At 35.5% G+C, this 10,466-nt stretch overlaps 1 non-coding gene across 1 annotated transcript; it reads left to right on the top strand.

The window, feature by feature from the left end:
* The first annotated feature begins 8,912 nt into the window (after positions 1-8,912).
* LOC121220698 (small nucleolar RNA R71) lies at positions 8,913-9,019 on the top strand. Its single transcript, XR_005917915.1, has one exon. It is a non-coding gene; the product is annotated as a small nucleolar RNA R71 (small nucleolar RNA).
* Positions 9,020-10,466: the final 1,447 nt, after the last annotated feature.

Here is a 10,466-nt window from a genome sequence, read left to right as displayed (position 1 = left end):
TGTATCTAGTTTTCCTATAACTCCGAAAAAAATTCAATCTGGGTAATTATTGACAGATTGACTAAGTCGGCCCATTTTATTCCAATCAAAACAGATTACTCACTTGGGAGGCTAGGGAAATTATATGTGTCAGAGATTGTGAGGTTGTATGGAGTTCCGACAATGATTATTTCTGATCGTGATCTGCGGTTTACATCGAGATTTTGGAGTAAACTTCGCAAGGCTTTGGGCACTAAACTCAATTTTAGTATAGGGTTTCATCCTCAGACGGACGGGTAATCAGAACGAATAATTCAGATTTTAGAAGACATGCTACGATGTTGTATTCTTAAGTTTGAGGGTAGCTAGGAAAAATATCTATCATTAGTTGTGTTCGCTTATAAATAAAGTTATCAATCCAGTATTAAAATGGCACCATTTGAAGTTTTATACGGAAGAAAATGTAAAATGCCATTATATTGGATCGAGCTGAGCGAATCCAAAATGGTAGGGATTGATGTGATTCGAGAAACTGAAGACAAAGTTTGAATTATTTGAGATTGTTTGAAAGTTGCATCTAATCGTCAGAAGTCGTACCCGGATTTGAAAAGAAAAAATATAGAATTTGCTATTAGCGATCGGATATTTTTAAAAGTTTCTCCATGAAAGAAAGTGCTACGATTCAAAAAGAAAGGAAATTTGAATCCGAAATTTATCGGGCCGTACGAGATTACCGAAAGAATCAGTCATATAGCTTACAGATTAGCTTTACCTCCTGAACTAGAGAAAACTCATAATGTGTTCCATGTTTCAATGCTAAAACGGTACATATCTAATCCATCACACGTGATTGTAACGCTCGGGTTTGTGCAAGTGTACACAGTCGTTATCAAGTAATAAGTAAGTATCAAGTTATCGTCTCCACAGGGATTGTGCTTGTGCTAAGCCACTTAACTTGTAAAATTATATTAACAATTTGAAAAAAAAATAAAAACACAATATAGTTGAGAACTAGTGTCTAAATTAAGTTAAATGCAATGATCCCTAATGCAAGTTTTCCTAAGTATATAGACTATATGAATGAAGTAGATTTTTGCAAAATTAAACACAATTTGCAACAATTATAACATAAATAAACTAGGACAATTACTTTAATTAAACTCAATTTATTTTCATCATACTTAATAATATTCGGAAAAACATTCCATGGCAACTCGATCTTTCATGAGTTTGGAAACTAAATTAGGTCCTTTCGGAATCCTTTACTTAGTAAATACGCATTTTACTGATCCTTATTTACTAAGGGTTTCTTAGCATTCGTGTGAGGTCATAGAGACATGTTAGGTTTGAAACAATTTAATCACACAAATTTAAAAACTATACAGATAATAGAGTCTGGTTAGGGTTGTTATGCAACCTACAATTTAATCAGGTTAGGATCTAAATTGAGCATGCACATTTCAATTATGTGTCTATTAGTCGTCATCTGGTTAGGATCGCTCAGCTAATTCAGGTGCATTTCAATCACGTATAAACGAAATACAAGCTTGATTTTAATTGAAAACATAATTGATTGAGGCACAAACATTAAAAGCATGAATCAAATAAATATTATTTAATTAAAACAATCATCCTAGCTTAAATAAAATTAAGCTATCATTGTCGTAAATAAGAATAAAGAACTCATAGGAAACATCTTTAAATTAAATTAAAGAAGAAAAAAACTAAACCCAATTTAGAGTGGTTGTCACCCAAGACTCTGACTGACGAAGCTTCTTCGCTCCTTTGCTTTGCTCCTTTGCTGATGGCTCTCCAAGGTGGCTGACCAAGGGCTCTTTAAGTGGCTAATTTGCTAAAATCCTTAAAGAGGCTGTCACCCAATCCTTGTTGCATATTTCCAGTAAGTTTTTTGTTGATTGTTCATGAACTTGCACATATCCATCAAAATTGACAACTCTGATTTCTTTGAAGTACTTGTAGGAGCCGGTATTGGAGTCGTAAATTCTAGTTCAACACTTACCTTGACTGGTTCTTCTTCTAGCTCAACCCTTGGTTCAGAGTTTTCAGCTCCTTCAGCTGGTTGAGGACTATTTGATTCCTTATCAGATTCTCCTTCTTCAGTGTCTGTAACTGAATCAGCTTCAGTTTCAGTTTTATTTGTTGACTCTTCAGTTTTTTGCTCTGTTGGTTCCTCTTGCTCGCCTTGGTTCAGCTCATGTTCAAGATCATGTCTTGTAATGCACACTTGAACGTACTACCCCTTCAGATTTGCTTGTATTTTAACACTTGGGTGTGACAGCAATGGTAAAAAATTTTTTCCTCATTTTTGCTAACTTGGGCCTCAAACTCAGACTGTATCTTAAAAGAAAACTGATTAGTACTTGGGCCAAACTTGACCCCCTTTATTAACATAAAAATTTGAATTTAAACAAAATAAATTAAACTAGAAAAAACATTTTAAAACTTAATTAGAAAATTTCTTCTTAACAAATTACATTAAATTAATTCCCAGTAAAGGTTGGAGGGGTCACAACGGTCCCGCTTCCAATCTCCTTAGACGGAATTAATTAAATGTATTTAATTAAGAAAATAAATTCTAATTATTTATTTATTTTCAAGACAAGTTTATGAAAAATCAAGGGTCTGTTAAATTGAACGAGGATTCAACTCGCTCAACTTCACCATCCCAGTAGTGTTTGAGACGTTGACCATTAACTTTAAATGTACCTCCGTAATTTTCGTACAATTAAATAGCTCCATAAGAATAAACTCGGTGGATGGTATAAGGTCCTTTCCATCGGGATTTCAGTTTATCAGGAAATAACTTCAGCATTGAATTAAACAACAACACCTTCTGACCTTCTTTAAAATCACGAGGTTGTATATGACTATCATGCCATCTCTTTGATCTTTCTTTACACATTTTGGCGTTCTCATAGGAAAACAACCTCAGCTCTTCCAACTCATCAAGTTGTAACATCCTTCTCTCACCGGCTTGCTTAAGATCAAAGTTCAACTGCTTCAAAGCTCAGTGAGCTTTATTCTCTAATTCTAATGGCAAATGACATGCCTTTCCAAAGACTAACCGATAAGGAGTCATTCCTAAAAGAGTCTTAAATGTTGTTCAATATGCCCATAATGCATCATCAAGCCTTCGAGACCAATCTTTTCTGTTAGGGCGTACTACCTTTTCAAGGATACCTTTGATTTCATGGTTCACTCTTTCAACTTGTCCATTAGACTAAGGGTAATAGGCAGTAGCGATCTTGTGCTTCACATCATATTTGTCAAGCAACCACTTAAGCCATTTATTTACAAAGTGAGAAACTTCATCACTAATAATAGCTCTTGGTGTCCCACATCATGTAAACACATGCTTATGTAGGATCGCATGACTACCTTAGCATCATTTGTAGGGTATGCTTCAGCTTTAACCCACTTGGATACATAGTCCACAGCAACTAAGATGTATTTGTTCCCATATGAAAAAAGAAACAGGCCTAAGAAGTCAATGCCTCATACGTCGAATAATTCAATCTCCAAAATGTTTATCACGGGCATCTCATTCCTCCTTGATATATTTCCAGTCCTTTGGCATTTATCACAGTTCTTCACATAAGCATAAGCATCTTTAAATAGTGTAGGCCAAAAGAAACCTACTTGCAAAATCTTTGCTACAATACGTGAACCACCAAAGTGTCCCCCACTTGGAGATGAATGGAAATGATATAAGATCTCAGCAATCTCACTTTAAGCTACACACTTTCGAATTATATTATCTACACACTGTTTAAACAAAAACAAATCCTCCCAAAAATAATACCGACTATCATGAAGGAATTTCTTCCTTTGTTGGTATGTCATTTCTCAAGAAATTACTCCACATGCAAGATAATTGGCAAAATCAGCAAACGAGGGTATTTAATGAATTCGACTTACCTCAAATAAGTGCTCATCTGGGAAATTCTCGTTGATAGGCATACCAGACTAGGCACACCTCGACAGATGATCAGCTACTTGATTTTTCACACCTTTTCTGTCTTGGATCTCAAGGTCAAATTCTTGGAGTAAAAGTATCCAACGAATTAGCCTTGGTTTTGCATCTTTCTTCGTGAGCAAGTATTTAATGGTCGCATGGTCAGTAAATACCGAAACTTTTGGTACCTATAAGATATGAACGGAATTTGTCAAAAGCAAAAACTATAGCAAATCCTTCCTTTTCAGTTACCGTATAATTGAGTTGGGCTCCCGTCAAGGTTCTACTTACATAGTAAATGGGGTGGAATATTTTATTTCTTCTTTGACCCATCACAGCTCCAACAGTATAATAACTTCATCGCACATCAACTAAAAAACTGAGTTCCAGTCAGGTGTAACGATTATTGGGGCTGAGATTAACCGTTTCTTTAAATCTTCAAACGCTTCTAAACATGCGTTGTTGAAATCGAACATTGTATCTTTCTCTAACAACAAACACAGCGGCTTAGAAATTTTTGAGAAATCCTTGATAAACCTTCGGTAAAAACCAGCATGGCCTAAGAAACTTCTGACTCCTTTCACATTAATTGGGGCCGGTAATCTTTCAATTACGTCCACCTTTTCTTTATCGACTTCAATTCCTTTCTTTGAGATCTTATGACCTAAGACAATCCCTTCTTTGACCATGAAATGGAATTTTTCCCAATTAAGGACAAAATTCGTCTCTTCGCATCTCTTCAGTACCTTACCCAAATTACTCAAACAGATATCATAAGAGTTACAAAAACAAAAAAATCATCCATGAAAACCTCGACGAAATTTTCGACCATATCAGTAAATATTGCCATAATGCATCGTTGAAAAGTTGCAGGTGTATTGCATAAACCGAAAGGCATTCGCCTAAAAGCAAACGTACCATATGAACAAGTAAAGGTTGTTTTATGTTGGTCCTCCGGGGCTACAACTATTTGTTTATATCCTGAACAGTCATCTAAAAAATAATAAAATTCATTACCTGTCAATCGATCTAACATCTGATCCATGAAAGGCAACAGAAAATGGTCCTTCCTAGTGGCTTTGTTTAGCTTTCTGTAATCAATATAGATTCTCCAATCGGTAACAGTTCTTATTGGAAATAACTCGTTACGCTCATTTTAAACAATCGTGATTCCACCTTTCTTCGGTACACACTGCACTGAACTTACCCACGAACTATCGGAAATAGGATTGATGATTCCTACATCTAACCATTTGATCACTTCCTTTCTCACAACTTCTTTCATAATAGAATTGAGCCTCCTATGCCCATAAATTTGATCTCTTTCACCTTCTTCTAAAATAATTTTGTGCATGCAAAATGAAGGGCTTATACCTCGAATATCAGCTATGGTCCAACCAATTGCTTTCTTAAATTTCTTTAGAATAGCAACTAGTTGCTCCTCTTAATCTTTCATCAGTTCTGCTGAAATAATCACAGGCAAAGTAGAATAATCATCTAAATACATGTATTTCAAATGGGAATAGAGTATCTTTAGTTCAATTTTAGGTGGTTCTTCGATTGGCAACTTCGGTTGCACAATTTTTCTGACTTCCAACTCCAACGGTTCAAACAATATGGATTGAATATAATTTCTCGAATTGGCTTCCATCAAAGCCATGTTTTCTTCACCTTCCTCATCCTCTAAAGTGTCAAGATCTAAAGCTTTCTCTAATGGATCTTCTTCAAAATTACTTTCCAAAAAAACCAAGGTTTCTATCTCTTCCATAACTGAACACTCCTCTGTCGGGTCAGGAAATTTCATTGCTTTAAGAATGTTAAAGGTTACCTGATCATCTTGAACTCGCATGGTGAGTTCACCTTTCTGCACATTAATTAACGTTCTTCCCGTGGCTAAAAAAGGTCTCCCAAGGATAATTGGTACTTCCTTATCTACTTCAAAATCTAAAATAATGAAATTAGTAGGAAAAATAAATTTATCGACTCTTACCAAAACATCATCAATCATTCCTTCGGGATATGCTAAAGATCGATCCGCTAGCTGAAGCATCACAGTTGTAGGTCTTACTTCACCTATCTCTAACATCTTGAAAATAGACTTAAGCATTAAGTTGATACTCGCTCCTAAGTCACACAAAGCTTTACCACAGTAAGATTCACCAATGTTACTGTTAGAGTATGCCCAAAGATCAATCATGAGATGGTTGTAATAACATACTTGATTTATCATGTTTATTAATATAAGGCGTTACCATTATTATTTCAGTTTCTTTTCTGTGTATATAAGTAAACTATTTTATAATAATGTCCTGAGAATAATATGATTATTCTTAAAAGTTCCTTAGTCAAGTATTATTGTTGGATAGGACAACGATAATGCATTAAGACTAACATGTAGTTGATTGATGATAAAGAGTTGTCATTGATATGGAATGTCAGAATCATTACATGAATATGTGTGTTAGAGAACAACATATTAGACTGACCCGTTATGAGTATGTTTCTTGGATTATTATGTAATTGTCACGACATTACTCATAATGATTAATATTTATATGATCCTCAGACTTGAGATCATCATAATCCCAACATCGTGAGTTATATATTTTGATATAGTCAAACGTACACCGTAACTGGTTATTCTATAAAGACTGATGTTGGATATACCACAATCTATGTAGAGGGATATGATTGGTCGATATAGGATAAGTCCCTCCTACATAATAGGAGTAATATCTTAGGCCACTTGATTAAGTGAGACTAGAAATGCATGGCCATGCTCAAATAAGTTGATATTAGATGTCATACTTATTTGTATATCGTAGTCTGCTTAAGATATCAAGGAACATGGAATGGACAATGCAAGTGTGACTATTCCATGACTTGTGTCCAATCCAGAGATAAAGGACTTAAGGATTATTGCATAAAAGGTTAATCATAAAAAAAAGTTATGTCGAATCATGATCTCTTGTGACTTAGGTAGCAATGATGCATTGCTAGATGCCACTCATTTTTTGTAGCATTAGAATCATTCTAGTGTTACTGCTAACGTTACAAGAACCTACAGGGTCACACCCTATAGTTGAAATGAACGGAATAAACCATAGTTGGTATTGTTTTTGGGGTCGCTTGAATTAAATTAATTATAGAATTAATTTAATTCGGTAATCAAATTTCCAACACATTATGTATAAGGTTGCTATATGTATAATGAGGACATAAATTTGGTTAGCATAAGAATTCAAATAAATATATGGTTTACCGAACTTATATTATAATTAATGTAATTATAATTTTCGGTATAAAAATATTATTATATTTATTTAATTCCTAAAAACCCTAAAACAAAAGGATATATATAATCCCGTTTTTCTTTGTTTGAGCCTAGCAGCCGTCAAAGAAAAATAACTCTCAAAACTATTTTGGGGATTCCTTCCGTTCGTAGTCAACTGGGTGGATTACGTAGAGGCCGGGATCACGATAGATTGCGGCTTGGTTCGACAGCAGATCAGACTACTCGTTGTTGAGGTGTTGTTGTCTACTCTGAATAAACATTAGGTAATTTCGTAACCTTGATCACCCCGATTCGTTCCTCACACATGGATCTATGGTTAGGGTCACCGATTTTATTTTTTTTCGCTGCGCCGTAGGGGTGCCGGCGATCCAACAGTTACAAGGTATAGAAAAGCTTCCTGGGTCTTTCAATTTCAGTGGCAGTTTATTCTACAGGAACGCACTGCACTCCTTTGTCAAAGCAACAGTCTCATACTCACTCAGTCGTTTCTTCTTAGACAGTATATCCTTCATAAACTTCATATAATTCGGCATTTGTTCTAAAGCCTCCACCAACGGAATATTGATGTATAACTGCTTCAAAACATCCAAAAACTTCTTGAATTGCACCTCCTATTTTTGCTTGTATTGCTGCAATCTTTGCAGATATGGAGGTGATGGAACTTTCAATTGAACCGAATAACTTTTATGAGTAGGTTAATCTGCATCCAAAGAAGATGTTAAAATATCTGAATTCACTAGGTCAGGGTTTACCTTGTCAGACTTTGCAGATTCTGAATACTTTGGTGTAAGAACTTCAACAACTGGTTGACTTTCCTCCTTTTCAACATGCTCATCTTCGACATCAATCAATCGAGGTTCTAGAGTCTTTCCACTTCGCAATGCCACTGCCTTGATATGTTATTTATCCAAATTTCTTGGATCCTTAGTATCGCTCAGCAAGGTTCCTTGCGGTCTATTACGAAGCTCCGTAGCTAACTGACCCATTTGGTTTTCCAAATTTTTCAGTGTTGCTGCTTGACTTTGGATCAAAGTGTCATTCTTTACCGTGTACGCTTTCAACAAGTTCTCCAAACTGTTTGATGCCTCAACTTGAGGTGGTTTTGGAGTTTGTTGATTAAACTCTTGAGACTAGTTGGGTCTTTCATGCAATGAGTTGTTGTTTGGTCCATTTCCTTGGTTGCTCCAAGAAAAGTTAGGATGATTACGCCATGAAGGATTGTAGAAGTTGGACTGGAGTCCTTGTCTACTCCTATTTTGATATTGGTTCCCCACATAGGACACTGACTCGGGATTTGATGGACAATTCTCAAAAGAATGACCTTCCCCACAGTACACACAGGAAACTACTTCAAACGGATTTGGTGGCTGAGCTGCAAAATTATTAGTACTATTAGCGGTTAACTATTTTAACATAGAGGAAATAGACGATACCTGAGCTGATAACGAAGTGAGAGAGTCAACTTCATGAACTCCGGCTACTTGTCTTCCTAAAGCTGTTTGATTTGTTGGCCATTGATAGTTATTACTCGCGATCCTCTCGATCTCATAAGCCTCATTATAAGACTTAGACAAAATTGCACCATTTGCGGAAGCATCTACCATCAATCTTGTATGTGCATTGAGACCATTAAATAATGTATCCAACTGGATACAATGAGGAATCCCATGATGAGGACACTTACGAAGTAACTCCTTGAATCGCTCCTAAGCCTCACACAAAGACTCGTCATCTAGTTGCTAGAAAGTTGTGATCTCGTTCCTCAACTTAGCATTTTTTCTAGGTGGGAAATACTTAACCAAAAATCTCTCTGCTAAATCTTGACATGTAGATATGGAACTTGGTGGCAATGAATTGAGCCATGCTCGTGCTCGATCTCGCAATGAGTACGGAAAAAACTTCAACCTCAGTGTGTCTTCAGTCACACCGGCTATCTTAAATGAGTCACTCACCTCCATAAACAATCGAAGGTGGAGATGTGGATCTTCCGTGGGCATACCACTAAATTGGCCCACCGTTTGTAGCATTTGAAACATCGTTGGTTTCAATTCAAACTGGGTTGCCTCAATATCTGGCCTTCTAATTCTTGAGTTTAACTCGCTAAAAAGTGGCACAGCATATTGTTTGATGCATCGATCCCTATCATCGGCAATGAGGATAGGATTTTGCACATAATCGACTTCATTACCTTAGTCTTGATTCTGATTTCCAAGGTCCAACTCGACTTGTCTCTGAGCTGTTCGTTCACATTTTTTTTTGTCTGAAAGTTCACTCAATTTTAGGGTCTACACAGAGTAAATCGATAATTTGATCTATGCTCATAAACACCACAAAAATTAAAAAGAATAAATTAATAATGTTAGAAATAAGTCAAATTGAAAATAAATAATTTCACGAAAAAAATAACTATGGCAACAGTTGACAATCCCCGGCAACGACGCCAAAAACTTGTAACGCTCGGGTTTGTGCAAGTGCACACAGTCATTATCAAGTAATAAGTAAGTATCGAGTTATCGTCTCCACGAGAATTGTGCTTGTGCTAAGCCACTTAACTTGTAAAATTATATTAACAATTTGAAAAAAAAAATAAAAACACAATATAGTTGAGAAATGGTGTCTAAATTAAATTAAATGCAATGATCCCTAATGCAAGTTTTCCTAAGTATGCAGACTATATGAATGAAGTATATTTTAGAAAAATTAAACACAATTTGCAACAATTATAACATAAATAAACCAGGATAATTACTTTAATTAAACTTAATTTATTATCATCATACTTAATAATATTCGGAAAAACATTCCATGGCAACTCGATCTTTCATGAGTTTGGAAACCAAATTAGGTCCTTTCGGAATCCTTTACTTAGTAAATACGTATTTTACTGATCCTTATTTACTAAGGGTTTCTTAGCATTCGTGTGAGGTAACAGGAACGTGTTAGGTTTGAAACAATTTAATTACACAAATCTAAAAACTATGCAGATAACAGAGCCTGGTTAGGGTTGTTATGCAACCTACAATTTAATCGGGTTAGGATCTAAATTGAGCATGCACATTTCAATTATGTGTCCATTAGCCGCCGTCTGGTTAGGATCGCTCAGCTAATTTAGGTGCATTTCAATCACGTATGAACGAAATACAGACTTGATTTTAATTGAAAACATGATCGATTGAGGCACAAACATTATAAGCATGAATCAAATAAATATTATTT

This window comes from Gossypium hirsutum, chromosome D08, assembly GCF_007990345.1.
Source record: "Gossypium hirsutum isolate 1008001.06 chromosome D08, Gossypium_hirsutum_v2.1, whole genome shotgun sequence".
NCBI lineage: Eukaryota > Viridiplantae > Streptophyta > Magnoliopsida > Malvales > Malvaceae > Gossypium > Gossypium hirsutum.
Note: the sequence above shows the minus strand (reverse complement) of the source record. Positions and strands in the feature narration are given on the sequence as shown.